Raw genomic sequence first — 24,073 nt, forward strand, 5'->3', positions numbered from 1 at the left:
TTATACAATCTCCTACAAACTAGGAAACAAGTATCCCAAATCCACAAGGATACCAATTACATAATTTTATACCCAAAATATCTCCTCATTCCTTATTTCCTAAGATTTCCTCACGCAACACTCCCCCTCAAGTTGGTGCGTAGATATCTCCTAGGCCCAACTTGTCAAGTGAGTTCTGAAACACTCTTGTCGTCACTGCATGCGTTAACACATCAGCTAGCTGGTCTTCAGATCTCACATATGGAATGTCAATTAGCTTAATATCCAACTTTTCTTTAATAAAATGTCTATCCACCTCAACATGTTTTGTACAATCATGCTGAACTGGATTATTAGCTATTTCTCGCGCAGCTTGATTATCACAATATAAAAGCATCGTTCCACGTGGCTTGAACCCAATCTCTGTAAGAAGAATCCTTAGCCATAATAGCTCACAAATCCCATGCGCCATCCCACGGTATTCAGCCTCAGCCGTAGACCTTGCCACCACATTCTATTTCTTGCTCCTCCAAGTCACAAGATTTCCTGCAACAAATGTAAAGTACCCTGATGTAGAGCGTCTATCAGTAATGTTCCCGGCCCAATCAGCATCAGTGTACCCTTCTATCTCTAAATGCCCATGTTTCCTGAAAATCAACCCTTTTCCAGGTGCACCTTTCAAATAACTCAATATTCTAGGTTTTAGATGAATATTGTTTCACACCTTTATTCTTCTCACATAGAGGAATATATATACTTATACAATCTCCTACAAACTAGGAAACAAGTATCCCAAATCCACAAGGATACCAATTACATAATTTTATACCCAAAATATCTCCTCATTCCTTATTTCCTAAGATTTCCTCACGCAACATTCACACCATTCTTAGTTCCATGGTTCGATTTCAGTCGTTACTCTTTGATGGATATTTACATATACAATCAAACTATTTAGACACAAAATTAATTTACTTGATAAGATACTCTCTTAAATAAGACATGTAACGCGTCCAATTCTTGATCAAAATTAGGCTTTTATCTTATGCGTCTTGTATAAAAGTCACATCATCCACCGTTTTTGTGCGTTAATATTCAAAGGCCGAGTGGCGTCACAAGATTTAATTATGCATGCTTGTCATTTTCCTTATGAATTTTTCTTTTAACAAGAAATGATAGCAATTTTCTATTAATGAACGATAGCAATTATTTGGGTTATCACATGGATACAATTTCTAGTCACAAGACTCACAAATATATGATCTTGAGGTAGTGCACACAAACGAGCAATAATGCTAATCCTTTACTGGATACCACAAGCGCGTGAACTAGCACAAGCACCATCAATACAAATCTGCCACAAAGACGATAGGTGCAACTGACTTAATCATACCAATGCACCCGTAATGTCACTGCCAAATCACTCACTAGGCTACATCAAAACCACCACTAACGAAGTTTATAATCTTATCAATTAAATGTCTTTACTAAATCTTTTGATAACCAAAAAGAAAGCCTCGTAATTAAGAAATTGATTTATTAACGGTGAGATATAAACTGTATGAGGCAGACAGCGTAGTGTTCTTTTGTAAACCGTGACGACGTAACCAAGTTATTAATCACGCTTGGATAAGAGGCGTTCACATTTCATGATGCTTGTTGATATCGTTTGTGTTTTCTAAACAAATTTGGACGGAGAACTTAAGGTCCATCGAATCACGTTTACTTGGACTGATTTGATCAAAGTTTATCAGAGTGAGAGATTTTTTAACTACGTGATCGGTTAGTCTTACAATGTTTTGTCTCTAATAAGTATAAAGTTTATTAAATCGACTTGCACGTTATATAAAGATGAAAATGATATATTTATACGCTCAAAACTCATTTTTACTTCACACACACCTTTATTAATTTTTTGTTCTTAATATTCTTCAATTTATTCTATTCGAAACTGAAAATTAAAAGAAGTGTAGGAGAAATAAAAATAAGTGCATGAATAGCACTATCTTACTTATAGTACTAGGTCGAGGATCATTGTGTCCCAAAATCCTTCCCAAACTTGATTAGAGGACTTGTCAAAATTAATGTGAGATTAGTGCTTTCGAAATATTTCAGTGTGATTGGAGTATGATGTAATACATTACATGTCTTTATTTAATTAGAGAAAAAAATATTTAATTGTCACTTAACTTATATAATAATATATTATTTTCCACTCGTGTGCCGAGTATATTGAAAAATATGTCATGCCTTCAATTATGATATGAAAAGGGTTTAGGGTTTGGAAGAGGATTCTCTCCTAAACTCAGGATGTGGATCCTCCTGACCAGCCCATCTGGGCCGTTGAAACTTAATTTTTAGAAAGTCCACCTGTTTGAAGTCGTTAGATTAAATTTGAACGGCCCAGATGGGCTGGTCAGGAAGATCCCCATCATGAGCTCAGGAGAGGATCCTCTTCCGGATAATTGGTCACGTGACAATAGAGGGAGGAAACACATGTGTTCCAAGTAGGCAATTGTTTATGGCTGGCAATGTTGACTCTAATAGGGGCATTTAAGTAAATTCGGAATCAAAGTTGATTACATGCTTCAACTGTAGGGTAACTGTTGAGTTTTTTCCGTGACAGTGATTAAAAAGCAGACAACCGTTAGAAACCAAAGGAAAAAACAAAGTTACGAAAACACCCCTATGAAGTATTGGCCAAAGACGGGACCTTTTTGTGTCGTTAAGTTTTTTTCCTTTTTTTTTTCTTTGTAAATTTGGCAGCAAAGTTTGTCCCACTTCAGTATTGCTATCATGGGAAGGGACTTTGAGGAGAATTTATTAATAAACAAGAAAAATACAATATGTCAGGGCGGACATGAGGCCAAACCCAGACCATTAAAGAATTCATAACAACAATTCAAAACCTATAACAAGGAAGCTTAAAAAGGTTGTGAGAATAAGCAGTTGCAGCACAAAGAGGGCATGAATCCCACCAATGGACACCTGGGTGATTAACACCATAATTGGCCAAACAATTAGCAACTTGATTACCCTCTCTAAAAATATGAGAAATCTGAACCTGCATGGAGGATAGTAAAACTCGACAGTTATGCCAACTGACCAAAAGCCTCCAAGGGATAGATGTCGAGGAAGGTGAGGATGAAGAAAGAAGATGAACAACCAGTGAGGAGTCACATTCAATCCATAAGGAATGCCAACCTTTATCCCAAGCTAAAGATACATCATGAATAACAGCGCGTAGTTCGGCATCCAAAGAAGATGCCAAGCCTATTGAACCCTCAAAACAACCAAGAGAATTACCTGTAAAATCCCGAAAGATACCACCAAATGTGGCCACACTAGGGGAACCTCTTGCAGCACCATCAGTATTCACTTTGATCCAAGACTGAGAAGGCGGGTGCCACAACATCTCAATAATTTTTGGAGCCTCAGCAGGACGTCCATGAACACCAATAGAATGAAGAATGCAAAGCTCTTCTACATAATTCTTCATATAGCTGGAATTGAGAGAATCAATTTCAAGGAGTTGACATTTGATAGACCTTACAATATAATTGATAGAAACAACCTCCTCATGAAAACGAATAGCGTTGCGAGCATGCCAAATAGAATAAAATCCAACTCCAATCATACCCCACCAAAGCAGTTGCACTTGGGGTACCAAAACCTTGTTGTAAAGGATAATGGAAAAAGCTAAATACAGAGTGAATGATGACTTTCTCCAATAAATACAGAGATACTAACAAGATAGATAATTTCAGTGACCAAGCAATTAACTTGGATAGAGTTTGCACAAAAACACAACAAGATTAAAATCCTTAATGCAAATATGTCACAAAATACTATATACGCAACAAATCTGAATCAGTGTTTAGGGAATCTTTAATGAGAAAATAAAAAATTTGAGATGGAAAAATCATATTTAAGTTTCTGATAGATGTAAATGAAGCTATACTCCAATGAGAATGATGGAAATTTGAGATTCCATTTAATTGTCTCTTTGATTAGTGGGACTCATCACTGAAAGATGTAAAAAAAAAAGAATATAAATTTAAGATTTTATTTACATCTTTCGACGAACATGGATAAGTTATATTTTGCCATTGGATAATTTTTTAGCAAAGAAAAAACATAAAATGTCCATTTCAAAGTACTTTGAGAGATGCCTTTGAGAAGAAAAACTCACTTAACGTTATAATTGTTTGGTAATCTGAAATAATTATTTACCATTATGCATTTTAAAATCCATTATGTAAATAATTATTCAATGTTATGTGCTAAAATCCAGTTACGTAAAGATATGTGATTAACTCGAGATAGAGTAGTTATAACCAAGGTATTAAATATCGATGATATCGGAAATATCGGTAGTTCAAAAACACGGAAATTTCGATGGAAATATCGGGATATTATCGATATTGATAAAAATTGAATAAAAACCACATAAATTGTAAGAAAAACTTGGAAATTTTTATTGAAACTTTGCAAGATGTTTATTTAGTCAATTATCTATTAGTTTATCACAAAAAATTGGAAGGAAATGCATTGCATGATGGATTTAACTGATTTAAGTTGATTATATAGCGAGTTGGCAAACATTGTGAGTGCAGAAAATATGTAGTAATTAATGAAAGAAGTTTAAACACACCATAATCATTTATATATAATGAATTAGTACAATATTTTACACTTTATACATTGCATGGTAAGATACATGAGTGATTTAGTACCACATAGAGTTCCTATAAGGTTCAAAATTTTCACTATCTTCATCATCTCTATGTGTAGAGTAAGTGTATTGTGAAGAGTAGTCAGCAACCATGGCAATGGCTTTCAACAACCAAAACCCAAAAGTCAATAGGAAACCAAATACTTCGGTATTTTTCGGGATTACCAAACAAATGGGATTTGGAAACCAATCCCATATTGAAAATTTCAGTATTTTTCGGGATGGTTTTGGTTTGGGATTTTTCGGTTTGGGTTTGGGACTTTTTTCGGTTTGGTTTGGGATTTTCGGGAATTTTTTCCAGCCCTACCATGTAAGTGACGAAATAAAAAATAGAAAAATTAAAAACCACATGCCATTGACTAAGTAATTAATTGACACAATTTAAAATATAATACCACAAAAAAATTGGAATATGTGCAAATTTGTTTCTTGTAAAAAGAATTCAAAACAAAACCATATATATAAATATTTTAGCATATTATCACAAAAACATAAGTGATATGGTGGTTAAGGTGTTGAAGGAGTAAAATGGGAGGGGTTTGAATCTCTCTATGCTCAAAATTGAGATTTTTCAGAAATTTTCAAGTATTTTTTGGATTTCATATCGCGATATTATTGTGATATATTAACGATAATTAAGGGGATAAGTCACGAAATATCGCTATCTCAAAAAAATTTCGCTGATATTTTCGATATTTTGGTCCGTGGTTATAACATTCCAACTTTCGAATAATCTGGTGGTTCTCGAAACAAAGAAAGAAAGAAAAAAAAAAACCCTCTGAAAACAAAATGTGAAAGGGTGTAATAGTAATTTCATCACTGTATTACAATTGTTATTTTTCTTTTTTGGCATGAAAATGCGTATTAATGTGTTGTGAGCGTATGATTTGGGGGTGAGAGTCTCTGTCTCTGTCTCTGTCTCTCTCTCTCTCTTCGCTCTAAGTCTTGAAGTCTCAAAGACACACTCCACCCGCTGAGCACCCGAAAACCTCGTAAACCCTTTTTCTTCCATTTCATTTCTTTACCGAGTGACGCGAGCGAGCGAGCGAGTTGAGAACTGGCGACTCAGTTCCCGGACGATTTCAAGTGCCCAATTTCCCTCGAAATAATGTCCGACCCGATTATACTCTCCTCGGGTCACACCTTTGATCGGGCCTCCATCCAACGCTGGCTCGACGCTGGCCACACCCGGTTACAAAAGGGTTGATTGCTATTGCACTTGTTCAGTTCGTTCTTCTGATCCGGTGCTGCGCTTCAATCGATAGCATAACAACTGATCAAGCGATCAGGGATGGCGAAGTTCTAGTCTCTAGTGGAGAAGCGTTTGAGCTTGGTTTCTTTAGCCCCGGAAAATCCACGAAGCGCTATGTTGGAATATGGTGCAAGATAGATGTAGAAAAAAAGAGTTGTATGGGCTGCAAATAGAGACAATCCTGTCAATGACACTTCAGGAGTCCCCTCAATTGGTGCAAATGGAAACCTCTTCCTCTATGCCGAAAACCAAAGCGATATTCCCCTCTGGTCTGCCATATCCAATGTTTCAATCGCATCATTACCATCCAGTTCCACACATGAGCCTAATTACAAAGCTCAGCTCTTAGATACTGGAAACCTTGTGGTGAAATTTCAACAAGAAGATAGCCGCGAAAAACTAACAGTATGGCAGAGTTTTGATTATCCCACGCATACAATGCTTATGTGTATGAAACTTGGACTGGACAGGCTCACGGGATTGAACCGGTTTCTAACTTCCTGGAAGTCCGAAGATGACCCAGGAACTGGGAGTTGTAGCTTCAGAGTAGACCCTGATGGAGCCCCTCAGATGGTCGTGTACAGAGATGATGTTCGATGGTTGCGCATTGGTGATTTGAATGGTAATAGGGGGTGGCAGAATAGCGCAACCACAAAGCAAGGTACTATTGAAATCTACAATAGCAATGATGAGAATGATGTTGGTATTTAGACAATCTTTCATCATTAATAAAACTTGAATAAAATGATAAAGATTGAAATTCAAAGAAACAGAGTGCAGAGAGCTTTGGAAACAGAGGGCTGATGCTTTTTGTAAAAACAAAGATCTGATATTTCATTCAGATATTTCTAATATATATGGCTCAATACATAAGCCGACTGAAGTAATTGGGTCGACTGATAAAGGCAACAGTCAGCCCTTTTACATAGAATCAGTTTCAGTAAAGCAGAATCAGTTTAAGTAAAGCATTAACTTTTAACACTCCCTCTTAATGCTTTGCTGCTTCACTCCCAAAAGTTCTCTTAGGTAGATGAATCTGTCCTTTGGTAATGCCTTGGTGAAGATATCAGCAACTTGATCTTCTGTCTTGCAGTAGACCACATCCACTTCCTTGTCTTCCACAACACCTCTGATGTAGTGATGCTTCAGAGCAATATGTTTTGATTTATCATGACAGACAGGATTCTTGCTCATGACAATAGCTGACTTATTGTCACAAAGGATATGAGTTGCTGATTATTATTTCTCACCAAAATCTTGCATAATTCTTCTCAGCCACACTGCTTGAGAAGTTGCAATTGAAGCTGACACATACTCAGCCTCTGCCGTTGATAGTGCAACTGATTTCTGTTTCTTAGATGCCCAAGAGAATACACCAGTTCCTAATGTAAAGGTATAGCCAGATGTGCTCTTCAAGTCATCCACACTACCTCCCCAGTCACTATCACAGAACCCATACAATTTGGGCTTAACATTCCTTTCATACATAATACCAAAGTCAAGTGTACCTTGTATGTATCTTAGGATCCTCTTTGCAGCTCCATAGTGAATGCAAGTAGGCTTGTGCATAAATCTGGACAACAAGCTTGCAGCATACATAATATCGGGTCTAGTCACTGTCAAATACAACAAACTCCCAACCAGGCTTCTATACACAGATTCATTAGCATCACCACTACCATATTCTCTTTGAAACTTTTCATTCACAACTAGAGGTGTTGCAACAGGCTTGCAACCAACCATTTTGAACTTTTCTAGAAGTGTTTTTGCATATTTCTTTTGAGTAATAAAGATACCATCATTTGATTGAATGATACTAATTCCCAAAAAATAATGCAACATGCCTAGATCACTCATCTCATATTTCCTCATCATGTCATTCTTGAAATTCAAGATCATATTATGACTACTTCCAGTATAAACCAAATCATCAACATATAAGGAAACAATAAGGATATCTGAAATACCTTCTGTTTTGACATAGAGGGCAGGTTCATTTTCACTTCTTTGAAAACCTCTTTCATTGAAATATGAGTCGATCTCTCCATACCATGCTCTCGGAGCTTGTTTCAGGCCATAAAGTGCCTTCTTAAGCTTATACACCTTGTGCTCTTGTCCTTTAAGAACAAATCCTTGAGGTTGGTCAACGAACACCTCTTCTTTTAGGACTCCATTTAGGAAAGCCGACTTGACATCAAGTTGGTGTAGAAACCACCCTTTCTGAGCAGCTACGGAAATAAGGCCTCTGATTGTTTCATGCCTAGCTACTGGTGCAAATGTTTCTTGGAAATCAATTCCGGGTTTCTGAGAATAACCCTTTGCTACCAATCTAGCTTTGTTCCTTTGAACGGAACCATCTTGATTGAGCTTAGTCTTATAAATCCACTTCACTCTAATGACGGAGTTGTCACAAGGTCTGTCCACTAGTTCCCATGTCTTGTTTTTCACAATGACATTGATCTCCTCTTGCATTGCAGCCTTACAAGTCTCTTCTTTCACTGCATCATCAAAGTTTTCTGGTTCTTCAACACAAAAATTGCAGCTTTCATAGACTTCATTTAAGCTCCTTAATCGAACCGACGTTGAACTTGGACTTGAAAGTGTAGGAGAGTGAGCTTGAGGACTGTTTTCAGGTGATAATTGTGGAATTTCTGGCTCAATTTCCTTTTCATTTGGTTGATTTTCTTCTTCAATTCTGATTTGTGTAGATTCCTCTCGGATGGTTGCTTGATTCCAATCCCACGAAGATTTCTCACTAAAAAGAACATCTTTACAAACCACAACTTTCTTCCTTTTTAAATTGTAGAGTCTGTACCCTTTTGTGTATGAAGCATAGCCTACGAAAATGCATCTTTCACTTGACTTATCAAGTTTTTGTCTTAGTTCTTTCGGAACATAAGCAAAACAGATTGACCCAAACACTCTCAAATGATTCACGGAAGGCTTTCTGCCACTCCATGCCTCAAATGGTGTCTTATCTTCAACTGCCACTGTTGGATGCCTATTCATCAAGTAGACCGCTGTATTAACTGCCTCACCCCACAAATATTGAGGTATTCCCTTGTCATGTAACATTGCCTTAGCCATTTCGACTATGGTTCTGTTTTTTCTCTCAGTTACTCCATTTTGTTGTGGAGTGTAGCTGACAGTAAGTTGTCTTTCCAAGCCAATATCTTGACAAAACTTATCAAATTCTGTGGATGTATACTCTCATCCTCTGTCACTTCTAAGAACTTTGATTAGATACCCAGATTGTCGCTCAACCATAGCTTGAAACTTCTTGAAGATTGAGAACACTTCTGATTTCTGTCTTAGAAAGTATACCCAAGTCATTCTGGAATAATCATCCACGAAGATTAGGAAATACTTGTTTCCCACTTGAGTAGAGGTCTTCATGGGTCCGCAAACATCTGTATGAATCAATTCCAATGGAACTTTTGCTCTCCAAGCTTTACCATGTGGAAATGAATCTCTATGATGCTTCCCAAGTGCACACCCTTCACAGATTTCTTCATTTTCTTGGATACTCGGCAACCCATGCACCATTTCTTTTTCTTGTAGCTTCTTGAGACTTTGAAAATTCAAATGGCCAAGCCTTTTATAGCTTTGAATCTTCTTGCACTTCCATCTTGAATGCAGATTGAGTTGCATACTTAATTGTGAGTGGAAAACTTCTACTCTTCCTCATCTCAATCTTAGCCACGAGTTGTTGACGATTCCTCCTATCATATATCTTGCAAGTATTGTCTCCAAAACATAAGTAGTAGCCATGCTCAATGAATTGTCCAAGACTTAGTAAATTTTGCTTCAAATTAGGAACTAACATGACATCCTTGATGAACATCTTTCCATTCTTCGTATGCACGGCAATAGTACCTCTTCCCAATGTATCGACTAGCTGCCCATTTCCCATCTTCACTCGGGTTAGGTTTGTAGTGTCAACATTATGGAGAATGTTCTTATTCGCCGTCATATGATTGCTACAGCCGCTGTCCTACAACCAAACTCTAGCTTCTTCTTGGACGGTTGTATCATGACCAACATAAAACATATTGGTCTCTTCATCTTCTGCTTTGGTGTAGTGAGCTAGCTGATTATCTTTGTAGGTACAGTCCTTTTGCATATGCCCGAATTTGCTACACTTGTGGCATTTCACTTTTCCTTTGAACCAACATTCACCGGAATGAGCTTTGTCACAAATTTTGCACTTCAAAACATACAAACTCTTCTCAACCTTTTTCTTCTTTTCAAAATTACCCTTTCCTTCCCACGCTTTGTTTTTGCCTTTCCAATTCTTGTTGGAGTTGGCTTTGCTTTGACTTGAACTAGCTTGAGTTTTTGGATTCACTGTAAGTGTTTGGAAAGCATTTTCTACATCATTGTTGTCATGCCTAGATAATCTCTGGGCAAAACCTTTGAGAGAACCAATCAATTCTTCAACACTCAAAGTTGACAAATCCTTAGTCTCCTTTATGATTGAAACTATGTTGTCATACTTTCTTGGCAAGCTAATTAGATACTTCTGAACTATTCTCTCATCAGACAAGATTTCACCATAGCTTTTCATTTGATTAATAATCTCAGACAATCTACTCAGGTAATCATCTAGCAATTCATCATCTTTCATTCTTATATACTCAAAATCTCTTCTCAAAGATTGGAGTTTGACAGCCCTTACCTTAGTAGAACCTCTGTAGACTTTTTCCAGCACATCCCAAGCTGATTTGGCACTTGTCTCATTTGAGATTCTCGGAAAAATTTCATCTGAGATAGCATTTTGGATGACCCCAAGAGCTTTTGCATCTCTCTTGATATTTACCTTCAACTCCCTTGTTTGAGTCTCTGTCAAAACCACAGTGCTTGGAGGTACAACATAGCCATCTTCAATCAAGCTCCACAAATCATGAGATACAAAAATTGTTCTCAACTTTGTCCTCCAGAAGTCGTAGTTTACTCCACTGAAGATAGGAGTTCGAATCTCACCACTGCTACTTGAACCAGCCATGAATTTGAAAAATTTTGATTCTAGGATTTCACTTAGAATTTTCCCCCTTTTTCAGAATAAAAAAAAAACGCCTCACTCTTTGATCAGATTGGCTCTGATACCATGTTGGTATTTAGACAATCTTTCATCATTAATAAAACTTGAATAAAATGATAAAGATTGAAAATCAAAGAAACAGAGTGCAGAGAGCTTTGGAAACAGAGGGCTGATGCTTTTTGTAAAAACAGAGATCTGATATTTCATTCAGATATTTCTAATATATATGGCTCAATACATAAGCTGACTGAAGTAATTGGGTCGACTGATAAAGAGAATGGGTCGACTGATAAAGGCAACAGTCAGCCCTTTTACACAGAATCAGTTTCAGTAAAGCAGAATCAGTTTAAGTAAAGCATTAACTTTTAACAAATGAGACCACTTTTATGTGATATTCTCTTCGCGACCCTTCCATCTCCCCAAGAATATTGGTGATGGACAATTCGGGGACGATGATACAATTTACGCAGGTTCAACAAAAGCCTGGATGGAATCTAATCTGGTCTGCACCCTCAGACAGATGTGATTTCTATGGTTTGTGTGGAGCATTTGTTAAATGTGACATATCTGGGAGTGATAGAGTGAGTGACTTCGAATGCAAATGCCTTCCTGGTTACGAACCCAACTTGGCAGGTGGTGGCTGTGTGAGGTAGCATGGGATTTTTAGATGCTTGAAGGGAGAAGGTTTCTCCAAAGTGGCAAGGGTGAGACTTCCTGACACATCAATGGCACAGGTGAATACGAATTTGAGTTGGAAACAATGTGATGAGGTGTGCTTGAGCAACTGCTCTTGCTTGGCGTACTCCTATTTAGGAGTTGACGTCGGCTGCGTGACATGGCACAGGGATTTAACAGATACTAGAGATGTTGCTGAAGGAGGTGAAGATTTATATATACGTGTGGGTGCACTTGAGTTTGGTTTGTATAACTAACTGTATTTTCCTTCTGAGAGCGAGATACCAAGGATCTAACATTTCATATATATTTTCTCCACCATTTTAAATCTTTGTAGCTCAATACATGAAATTGTCGAAGAGTTTTCTTGCGAAAGAGGGATTGCTACCGATTTTAGTAGTATCTTTTTTTTTTTTTTTTTTTTTGAATTTTTTGTAGAGACGGATTAGGCGAGATTAGCTCTTCGTCAACAGTCGCGTGCGAGGCACCAACCCTCTCCCAAAGGAGAAAGGACCGTTGCACCCAGAAACCCCCCGCCCATCCCCCCTCTACAAGAATTTATTAATAATAAGAAGAAAAAAGGAAAAGTAGAACAAACGGGGGGACTAGGCCAAAACCCGCTAAAAACAATTATTGAAAATGATATGGACTAGTTTAAGGGTGCTTAGCTTCAGTCACCTAAAATTGAATTCCCATAATTCAGATGATTATATTTCTTTCCCGAAATCCTCTTCCATAGCAACATTTTGCTCCTCATGAGCTCGAACGGAAGAATGGAAGCCCGACACAATCTCTTCTATAAGACGCATCAGCAAAATCAGGAACCGAGTCCCACCACGTAAAGTTACTATTCATTGCACCAAAATTAGCAAAAGCATCCGCCAAACAATTCCCTTCCCTGAAAATATGCGAAAAACGCAAATTCAAGCGAGCAATATGCCATAAACAATTTGCCCAAGAAACTTTAAGAAACCATGGAACCTCCATGGAGTGAGCTGATAGTAGACTGATGACATGCATAGAATCTGTCTCTAACCAAATGTTATGCCATTTTTTATCCCATGCAATCTGAATTGCCTCGATGACAGCCACAATCTCCGCAACAACTGCACTTGGATAAGAAGACGAGGAGGCAAACGCTCCTAAAAAAAGACCACTGGAGTCACGAAAAACACCACCACTACCCACATGACCATTCCCTTTACAAGCCCGTCTGTGTTAATCTTAATCCACCCAACAGGAGGCGGACGCCAAAACACAGGCACGAAATTAAGAGCATCCAAAGAAAGGGATGAAATTCTTAACATGGAGAATATGGGAATCGATACACAACCAGTGAAAAAAGAAAAACAAGTAGAAGCTGATTCCCTCCAATGCCGTAAAAGACAACGTTGAGACTCGACAATACTGAAACTTTTGTTCTCAAACCTGATCTTGTTCCTTTTGTGCCAAAGCCACCAAAAGAAATTGCAAATAACCAATAACCAAAGTTTCCGAACAGATGTGGGGAAAGATGAGACCAAAGAACCATAAAAAATATCTTCAATGCATTGCCAAGGATCATAAGGCTTGCCAAAAAGAATGAAAATCCATTTCCATAAAGCAACTGTTTGAGGACAATGCAGAAGAAGATGGTCACAAGATTCCCTAGCATTATGACAAAAAGCGCAACAAGAAGCTAAAGCCACACCTCGGCGTTGCAATAAATCATCAGTCAATAATCTTCCATGACAAGCTTTCCAAACTACTAAGCTTTTGCGTGGCTGAATAGATTGATGCCAAACCATTTTAGCCCATTTTTTATGTGGAGCATGAGATGAGAAAAAAAGAAAAGCCTCCTTAGCTGAAACAGTGGCCGAAGATGAACCTGTCCAAAATAACGCATCATCCATGTGTGCAATTGGCAATGGAGTCTTCATAATCTTCTCCGAAAGATGAGGAAAAGAAGAAGTAAAGACAATGGGAAGAGACCATTTTGCATCCTGAATAAAATCTTTTACCTTCGAATTCAAGGGAATTATGTCAACCTCACCAATATTAGAGAGCAAAGTGGTTCCAAGCCAGTTATCATACAAAAAAGAAATCTTACGGCCATCACCAACACTCCATTGAAGGGAACTATAAAAGGAGGGCCATAATTGTTTAAGCCCCAACCAAATGGAAGACTTTTTATAAGACTTTAGCAAATGAAAGTTGTCTTTAAGAAATCTGTTACGTAACCAATCCGAAGCCGGTGAGGAAGAAGAAATTACATCCCAACATCTTTTAAGAAGGAGAGAACGGTTGGATTCAAAAAGATCTCGGATACCCAAACCACCCTCATCTTTCAACTTACAACAAGAACTCCAAGCTATTAGAGGCATACCTCGTTTTAACGGATCACCAGACCAAAAGAAATTTCTAATCCACCCTTGAACTTCACGTAGCAAATTAGTAGGCCAAGCATAAATTTGAAAACTATAAACCAAGATTCCCTGAATTACTGAATTAATAAGTTGGAGTCTTCCTGCTTGCGAAAGCAAAGAACCCTTCCAAGCCGTCAACTTGCAACGAATCTTGTCAGCAATGGCTTGAAAATAGATCCTTTTCGGACGACCCTGAAAGATAGGGACACCTAGATAAGTAAAAGGCAGATTTCCCCGACTTACACCAAGAACCTTCTGAATATTCTTCTTCATTTTCGTTGGATGTTGGTGTTCAAAGAGAGAGAGAAAAAGTAAGACAACTTACTCCCACATTTTATGCAAGGTTATTAGTGAGTCTAATAAATGTTAACAGCTATTACACTTAGAAGATTAAAACGCCACCTCGATGTGCTTTGTAGGATCTCCAAGGAAATGAAGCATGATGATGGTAAAACTCATCACGACCTGCCAATTTATGACCTAAAAAGCATAGTTGCTGCCACATAAAATTTCGCTGCTGCTAACAAGCTAGGCGAAGGTGGATTTGGCTCGGTCTATAAGGTACCTCAGTACTCAAAGCTTGATAAGTTCATAACTAAGCACGTGGGTATATCGTTTCTAGTACTGTTTCACATCTCAAACTAAAGACGGGATGATAATTTTCAGGGTCTACTATGTAATGGACAAGAAGTCGCTGTTATCAAAGAATTCAGGACAAGGTGTTGAACAATTTATGAATGAGGTCATGTTGATAGTGAAACTTCAGCACAGGAACTTGGTGAGGCTTTTCGGTTGCTGCATCCATGCAGAAGAAGTTGATCTATGAATACTTGCCAAACAAAAGCTTGGACTATTTCATATTTGGTATATATACCTTTGAATTTATGAGTACGATATTTTCATCTGGTATAGGAATGCTGTTTAAAACTCAAATGAACAAAGCATAAGTGATTAAATAGAAGCAAACTGGAACATGTCTTTCCTCTCTCTCCATGACCTGACTCAAGGTTTCATGTTTTCGTACCAGATAGAAATTGAAGCTCATTCTTGGACTGGGAAAAGCGTTTTGAGATTATTCTCGGAATTGCTCGAGGGGTACTATACCTTCATCAAGACTCGAGACTAAAAATTGTCCACAGGGGTTTGGAAACTAGCAGTATCCTATTGGATTCTGCAATGAACCCCATGATCTCAGATTTTGGACTGGCTAAAATGTTTGGAGAAGACCAAATCCAAGCAAACACAAACAGTGGTTGGAACATAGTAAATGTTCACAGAGTATTTGTTTCATGTTTCGAACCATTTTGTACATGTTTCACTCTAGTTTTGCGTTTTAAGCAGCAGAGCACGTCGTATTTAAGTTTCCATACTCCCATGGTGTTTTCCTTTTAAGGACTTACCACAATGCTCCTTATATAAATAGTGCTTGCTCAATTGATTATCACATGTTGCGTGACTGCAGTGATACATGTCACCAAAATATGCAAGGGCGATATTCAACAAAATCAGATGTTTTGAGCTTTGGTGTCTTACTGCTAGAGATTGTTAGTGGAAAAAGGAACACTAACTATGATATTGAAAGTCCCTTCCCAACTTTGATTGGACAAGTAAGCAATTCATAGCTATATGTAAAATATAATGATTTCCCAATTCTCACTTTGAATGTTAATGCTAAACGATTGCATCAGATTTGGGATATGTGGAGAGAAGAGAAAGCATTAGGTATAGTCGATCCATCTTTGAGTCAGACGTATCCTGTTCAACCATGTCGGAAGTTATTTTCATGTTGAGTAATGAAATAATTCTTCCCTCACCCAAGAAACGGGCATCTGTATTACAATCCTGAGATCGAAACTCAGCAGTATCGCAAGGAGAAACTTGTTCACTAAACGAGCTAACGATAACCATGATTGAAGAGCGCTAATGAGTTAGGTCGTACGTCGTATCCAAAGAAAAATTTCTTACCAATTGTCTTTTATAAGGAAAACTAATGAAAAGGGCTTGAAAACTTTGAGTTTTAATGATAAGGACAAAATAAAGGGTAAAGTGAATAGTACCAAGTTTGACTTTTTAGTGTAAAAATGTGGTTTTTCGTTAAAGTGAACAGTACCGTAGGCTTTTCGTTAAAACTCTCTCTTTTATAATGTCATGTGTTACCAAACTTAAGCGAAAAAAGTTCTTGGTTGTAATTTTTGGTAGAATATTACTTCCTCTCTAGTTATCCTAGTTTAGTCAAAGAATGTATATCGGTTAATAACCGAAAAAAGTCTACTCCAGTTCCCTTGTTTTTTCCCCTGTCTTGGTACAGAGGATTCACAAATTGTCTTCACAGTAGAAAAGGCGTGATCGGAAATAATAGTCACCGGAAACTAACCATACTAAGAATAATAGTCAACTAAGTAATGAGCACGATGAGTGGTAATGGAGATAATTAGGGGATTTAACACTTAGCAGTAACATATATAAACGAATTTATCAACTTGCTATTAAATCTGTTTTAGGTATGAAACTTGGAGAGAAGGCGATGCCTTAGAAATTGTCGATTCTATCTCTGGGCGAATCGTACCCTGTCAACAAAGTTGTGAGATGCATCCAAATTGCGCTCTTATGTGTGCAAAAGTATGCCACTGCCCGGCCAACAATAGCCTATTTGCAAACAATGATGTTCCACAAGATATATGTAATAGTAGTAGCTTGCAAAAGACAATATTAAGTGCATACAATTTGTTACTGTGTGAAGAAAGGGTGAACCAAATTTACCGTGCTTTGAAAATGAAGATTCTCCAAGCAAAGTGAACCTTGCTGATGTTAAACAAACAACAACCAAACTTTATCCCATTAAGTGGAGTGGGTTGTAAATTTTAGAACGTTACAACACTCGGTTTTGTTCCAAGTCTTCTGTTAGATAACCTTATTGATGTTACTCATATTTTTTTTTTTTTTTTTTTTTTGAAAAAGGTGACTTCTTGGGCTTTTTGGTTGATGCATGCATGCCTTCACACAAAAGCTTGGACTTTTTCAAATTTGGCGGACCTTTTAATTCCTAGTATTCCTAATTCAAGTATGCTACGGTCAATCTCAGGCGTGTATGTAAAAGGTGGAGAATGAAGCAATGTGCATGTCTACGTACAGAAATCAATTATCTGAAAAGCTTAGAAAGATCAAACAACTTCAGTTTCAGATCATCCATTGGTTAATTAACAAGTTTAGAATTCTCATGTACTTAAAACAACGAGTTCTACAGCGGCGGCTAATGAAGTCAGTATTTTATTGCTTATCTTCCTTGTACTTCTCCCATCTTGCATTTTTACCCTAGACACAATTACTCCAAACCAACTCCTTCAATTCTTCACTTGCTAACCATTTACAAGGGCTACGTTTATCTATTTTCAATTTCAAAGACAATCTTGCCTGAGTGGGTCAATTTCAGGAACTATTTGTGATGAAAACCCTATATGTAAATTCTTTTATGTGTGGAACTAGTGGAGAGAAGACGATGCCCTGAAAAAAATTGATTCATCTCTGGGTGAATCGTACCCTGTCAAAGAAGTGAGATGCATCCAAATTGCTCTCTTATGTGTGCAAGAGAATGCCACGGACCGGCCAACTATGTCGGCGGTTGTTTTCATGCCAGTTAATGAAACGGCAGCTCCTTCACCAAAACAACCAGCATGTCATTAAAGAGGAGACCCATCAACCAGTACTGAAGGAGAAAATTCCGTAAATGCCGTGTGACACATTCACATTGTCTATCAACCTACTGGATACAACTGGGTGTGGTCAGAATGAATTTAGTGGAAATTGCCAGTGAGTTCACATTTGCACCAATGACCGGAAGTCGGTGTCTTATCAATCTACTGAATAGAATTGATGAAGTGGAACTTTCTAGCTAGGATCAGTTTGAGGAAATTGTTATGTCTCGTCCACATGTATGCCTGGAAGTCTTAGCGTTACTGAAACTCAATCAAAGAAAAAGAAAATCCAACCTTTCCGGCTTTTTGTTTCGGCATGTCAAAAGAAGCAACCATTTTAGCATTTAAACTGTTGGGGCTTAAAAAGACTTTACTATTTTGGAGATGTTTATCTCACAAAGAAGAATGTAATATAGCGGAATTGATAGGCAAGATAAAGAAAGAATACTCAGAGTATTACACAAGATTTTTATTCACTCACAAAATTAGTACAAAAGGAAACACTCAAACACTCTTAGAAGTTTTGTTGCTTCTTCTCACTTCTCACTTGGCACTCTCACTTCTCACTTCTTGCTCTCTTGGTTGTTACAAATGGTGTGGATGCCTTGTCCTTTTATAGGCATGGATGGAACCTTGGAGAAGCATGGAAGCATTATGCTAGAGATATCTAGATATTCCACTACCTTCCTAAGCTAGAATTATCTACATTAATCTTGTATGTTGGTGGAATCCTCACCATTTTTCTAGACTCTTCCACCAACTTGAACTTTGCTAGAATTCTCTAGCATTTGCATGAATCATCCATTGTACTTGTGTTGCATTTTTCAACATGGGCTGGATCCATTGTCTTGGGCCAAGATAAGATTACAATTCAACATCCCCCCTTAATCTTGTCTTGTGAGGCCAATTGTGTTCCTCAATCTGACAAACTCTTCTTGCCTAGTGGTTTGGTGAATATGTCGGCGACTTGGTCTTGTGACTTCACGTATTCCACTTGCACATCCTTTCTTGCAATACACTCTCTTATGTAATGATAGCGGGTATCTATGTGTTTGCTCCTGTCATGGAATACTGGATTCTTTGCTAGAGCTATTGTAGACTTGTTGTCGACATAGATTTTTGTTGGCTCTTCTTGTGGCATGCTTAATTCTTTCAACAAATTTCTCAGCCAGATTGCATGACAGACACATGAGGTAGCAGCTACGTATTCAGCTTTGCAGGTAGAGAGAGTGACAATCGGTTGCTTCTTCGACATCCATGTGAAAGCAGTATCTCCCATGAAGAACACAAATCCAGTAGTGCTTTTTCTATCGTCGGAATCCCCTACCAATCACTGTCGCTATATCCAGCAAGTTTGCAATTATCAGAACTTGAATAGAATAAGCCAAAGTTAATAGTACCTTTAAGGTATCGAAGAATTCTTTTGGCGGTCTTCAAATGTGTAGTTGTGGGATTCTTCATGTAGGGACTGACTAATCCAATGACATAGAGAATGTTTGGTCTTGTGCATGTCAAGTAGCGTAAGCTTCCAACTAGACTTTTGAAAAATGTTGGATCAACATTTTCTCTTTTGTCATGCTTGGTTAGTTTGACTCCGCACTCCACTGACGTGCTTATGGGCTTACAGTCGTTCATTTTGAACTTTTTCAGTATCTCCTTTGTGTAGCTTTCTTGGGAGATGAAAATGCCTTCTTCGTTCTGCTTGACTTCAATGCCTAGGTAGTATGCCATCAACTCGATGTCGGTCATCTCAAATTCTTTGGTCATCACTATCTTGAACTCTTTAAATATGTTTGGATTATTTCCTGTGAAGATTAGATCATCCACATATAAGCATACAATCAGAATTTCTCCATCTTTGACTTTGACGTAGAGAGCATGTTCATGAGGGCACTTGGTGAGGTTGTTTTCTTGGACGTACTTGTCAATGCGACTATTCCATGCTCCTGGCGCTTGTTTTAACCCATAGAGGGCTTTTTTCAGCTTCAGAACTTTGTCTTCATGCCCTTTGATTTCATAGCCCAATGGTTGCTAAATGTAGACTTCTTCTTCAAGGACTCCATTTAGGAAGGTGGACTTCACATCCATTTGTTGAATCTTCCAACTGTTTTGAGTTGCCAAAGAAATTAGTAATCGTATAGTTTCCAACCGAGCTACGGGTGCAAATACCTCATCATAGTCTATTCTAGCTCTTTGACTATAATTTTTCCCACTAATCTCGCCTTGTATCTTTCGATCTCTCCGTTGGCATTTTTCGTTGTCTTGTACACCCACTTGACTCCGTTGGCTTTGTGTCTTTTCGGAAGAATAGCGAGTTCCCATGTATCATTTTTCTAGATTGCTTCGATTTCTTCATCCATTGCTTTCCTCCACTTAGTATCTTGCAATGCTTCTTGGAAGTCAACTGGTTTATAATCAGCAAAGACATAAAAAGTGTAGGATTATCAAGTCTTTCAGCTACCTCATAGAGATCTCGTATACTTCTTGTGCGTGGTACTTCTCTTTCATTTAGACTCCCACTTGATAATGCTGATGCTGGTGAATTTCCATGATTGGTTGATATTGGTGAAGCAGGTAGAGTAATAGATTCTTGTTGAACCTCTCTTACTTGCTCCATCATCCCTTGTTCATTCTCTTCTTCAAACTGAGGAAATAAGTGAAGATCACCTGCATGAGAGCCAAAATCTCATTCTCCTTCTTCGTCGAACGTCACGTCACGACTGATCACCATCTTCCCATTGTTCGGATTATACAGCTTATAGCCTTTTGAATTTGTTTAATAGCTGATGAAGATGAACTTCTCACTTTTGTCATCGAGTTTGGTTCTCCTTTCGTCTGGTACATGTACATGGGCTATGCTTCCAAAAACTCTTAGATGAGAGATATTTGTACCATACTTGACCAATCCCGAAACTACCGAGCACCGGTCAACATTATACCTTTAAGGACCCAGAAGAGTTTCCCTCAAACTAGGATGCCAATCACAGCGCGACACTTGTCGACATCAGAAGCCAATCATAGCGCGACACGTGTCAATATCGGAAGCCAATCACAACAAGACACGTGTCAATGTCAGAACAAAGCTAGAAACTCTCTTCTATAAAAGGAGATCATTCTCCCACAATATTTCCTAATGTCATTTGTACTAAATCATTCACTAGTACTCACTAAAGGAGAGCTTGAACCTATGTACTTGTGTAAACCCTTCACAATTAATGAGAACTCCTATACTCCGTAGACGTAGCCAATCTGGGTGAACCACGTACATCTTGTGTTTGCTTCCCTGTCTCTATCCATTTACATACTTATCCAAACTAGTGACCTGAGCAATCTAGCGAGACACCTCATTCGTCAACTCCCTCGACCAGAGACTTGGGGGACTCCTACCATATACTACTGCACCTTGATACTCGGAAGTCTCACGACCACTCAGTGACTTGGATTTTTCAAGTCTTTAACCGAGAAGTTTTCCTCACTCGGGAAATTAAGGAAGCACTACCTTAACCTACGTGCTTCACTCACAAAGCTTCAACATACAAGCTTCAACAAAAGAAAAAATTCAAAGAACTTAGTGAAGAAGACTTTGGTGTATTTAACACAATACGTTGAAATGAAGCAAAGCTTATTTATTAATATCTCCGATAAGTTATAAATATGTACATATACATGAGTAAAAAAAACAAACAAAAGGGAGCATTCACAAAGGTTGCTCAGGAGAAGTCTCAGCAGTCGGCAGAACCCCAGAAAAGAAGGCACCGGAGGGTGATCATTCGAAGCCTCAGTAATGGACAGAACCCCAAAAGGATGAGGCATCAGAGGTTGATCATTTGAAGCTTCATTACGCGGTACAGCCCAGAAGACGAAGGCAATAAATGCTTTTGGAACAAACCCACAAACCTCTGATGATCAAGTAAAATCTGATCATCAGATTCCTGCATCTGGTCAAGTTTCCTCTTCATGTTTGTAGCATAGTCATGTGCGAGCCTGTGCAACTATTTATTCTCATGCTTGAGCCCTCTAATCTCCTGTTTGAGACTTATCACTTCAGCCGCCAATGATTCAACTTGGCAGGTTCGAGCAAATAGGTGTTGGGTCATATTCGACATAGAACCTGCATACTGAACACTGAGAGCCAGAGAATCCTTAACAGCCAACTCATCAGACCATTTGGAAAGTAGTCTATTATCTTTGGGAGTGAGAAGGTTCTTGGCCACCACCGCAGCGGTCATATCATTCTTCATCACAGAGTCCCTAACGGTAAGAGGACCAATAGGGGATAAGAAGGATGGGCGCCATATGTTGTCTTAAGGAGGCATGTCTGCCTTTTCACCAAAGTTCAAGTCAAAACGACGGTCGGATGAGCCAGACATTTTCAGAAATGATGAAGGAGAAATGAGGTCCAATAAATCTCTGAAGTACGAAAATAAAGGGGAAATTCCTACAAGCAATAACTCTCTAAACGTACTTCTTGCACACAATTGGTGCCCCTATAAAAGAAAGGGTAGTAGGGCCGTTTGTTCAAAAATCGAAGAGGCACCACTCTCCAGATTTCGAGAAGCAGATTTTCCTGAGTAAAATATGTCGACAATCCACACACGCAACATCACCTCCTCGGGTACCACATATAACTTTGCCAAAGATTTCTGACAAAGTGTAGACACATAAATTTTGAAGGACTAGCTACCCTATCATTACCCACAAGGGTAAAGGAACATCACCACTACTTGATAACTAGAAAGTCCCTATGTGTGTTAACCTTCGTGCTCGATGGCAAGGCAGACTGGCAAAAATGCCCAACCTTTACTCCCATCGAGAAAACACTCCCAACAGGATTACTTTCTCAAAAATCGAAGAGGCGCCGCTTCCCGAATCTTGAGAGCCAGACTCCTACCAGGATTGCTTTCTCAAAAATCAAAGAGGCACCGCTATCCGAATCTCGAGAGCCAGACTCCCCAATAGGATTGCTTGTTCAAAAACCGAAGAGGCAATGTTCTCCGAATCTCGAGTTCCAGATCCCCAACTGGATTGATTGTTCGAAAACCGAGGAGGCACCGCTCTCCGAACTTCGAGAGCCAGATTTCCTTGGATAAAATTTGTCTGTAATCTTCACACGCAACATCAGCTTTCCAGATACCACATACCACTTTTTCAAAGTGCTCTGACAAAGTTAAAACACGTGAAGCTTGCAGCTCCCACTACATTGCTATGACCAAGAAGAGTAAAGGAATAACATTACTACTTGTTGTTGGGGAAACTCCTATATATGTCTACCTCCACCCTTCACAGACAGGCATACCTGCAAAAATGCTCAACCATTCCTCATATATGAGAGGGCCTAATAACTTTCATAACAAATGTACATGAAAAAGGAGTTTTGGTCTACCACTTAGAAGGGAAAATGGTGAAGTTTTGTTACTTTGGAAACTTGACTACTAGCAAGACACCTCATTCGTCAACTCCCTCGACCGGAGACTTGGGGGACTCCTACCATATGCTACTGCACCTTGATACTCGGAAGTCTCACGACTACTCAGTGACTTGGATTTTTCAAATCTCCAACCGAGAAGTTTTCCTCACTCGGGAAATTAAGGGAACACTACCTCAACCTACATGCTTCACTCACAAAGCTTTAACATACAAGCTTCAACAAAAGAAAAAATTCAAAGAACTTAGTGAAGAAGGCTTTGGTGTATTTAACACAATACATTGAAATGAACTAAAGCTTATTTATTGATATCTCCGATAAGTTACAAATGTGTACATATACATGAGTCAAAATAAACAAACAAGAGGGAGCCTTTACAAAGGTTGCTTAGGAGAAGTCTCAGCAGTCGGTAGAGCCCCAAAAAGAGAAGGCACCGGAGGGTGATCATTCGGAGCCTCAGCACTAGATAGAACCCTAGAAGGATGAGGCATTAGAGGTTGATCATTTGGAGCTTCATTACACGGTACAACCTCAGAAGATGAAGGCAATAAATGCCCTTGGAACAAACCCACAAAGCTCTGATGATCAAGTAAAATCTGACCATCAGATTCCTGCATCTGGTCAAGCTTCCTCTTCATGTTTGTAGCATAGTCATATGCGAGCCTGTGCAACTGTTTATTCTCATGCTTGAGCCCTCTAATCTCCTGTTTGAGACTTATCACTTCAGCCGCCAATGATTCAACTTGGCGGGTTCGAGCAAATAGGCGTTGGGTCATATTAGACACAGAACTTGCACACTGAACACTGAAAGCCAAGGGAATCCTTAACAGCCAGCTCATCAGACCGTTTGGAAAGTAGTATATTATCTT

General features: G+C 38.6%; 1 protein-coding gene and 1 pseudogene; both read left to right on the forward strand.

Moving 5' to 3' along the window:
* Nucleotides 1–24,073, forward strand: part of LOC126624324 (G-type lectin S-receptor-like serine/threonine-protein kinase At1g11410) — a 99,756-nt gene that overhangs the window by 45,701 nt on the left and 29,982 nt on the right.
* Nucleotides 14,451–17,768, forward strand: LOC126621159 (G-type lectin S-receptor-like serine/threonine-protein kinase RKS1; annotated as a pseudogene).

This window comes from Malus sylvestris, chromosome 5 (genome assembly GCF_916048215.2).
Source record: "Malus sylvestris chromosome 5, drMalSylv7.2, whole genome shotgun sequence".
Taxonomy (NCBI): Eukaryota; Viridiplantae; Streptophyta; class Magnoliopsida; order Rosales; family Rosaceae; genus Malus; species Malus sylvestris.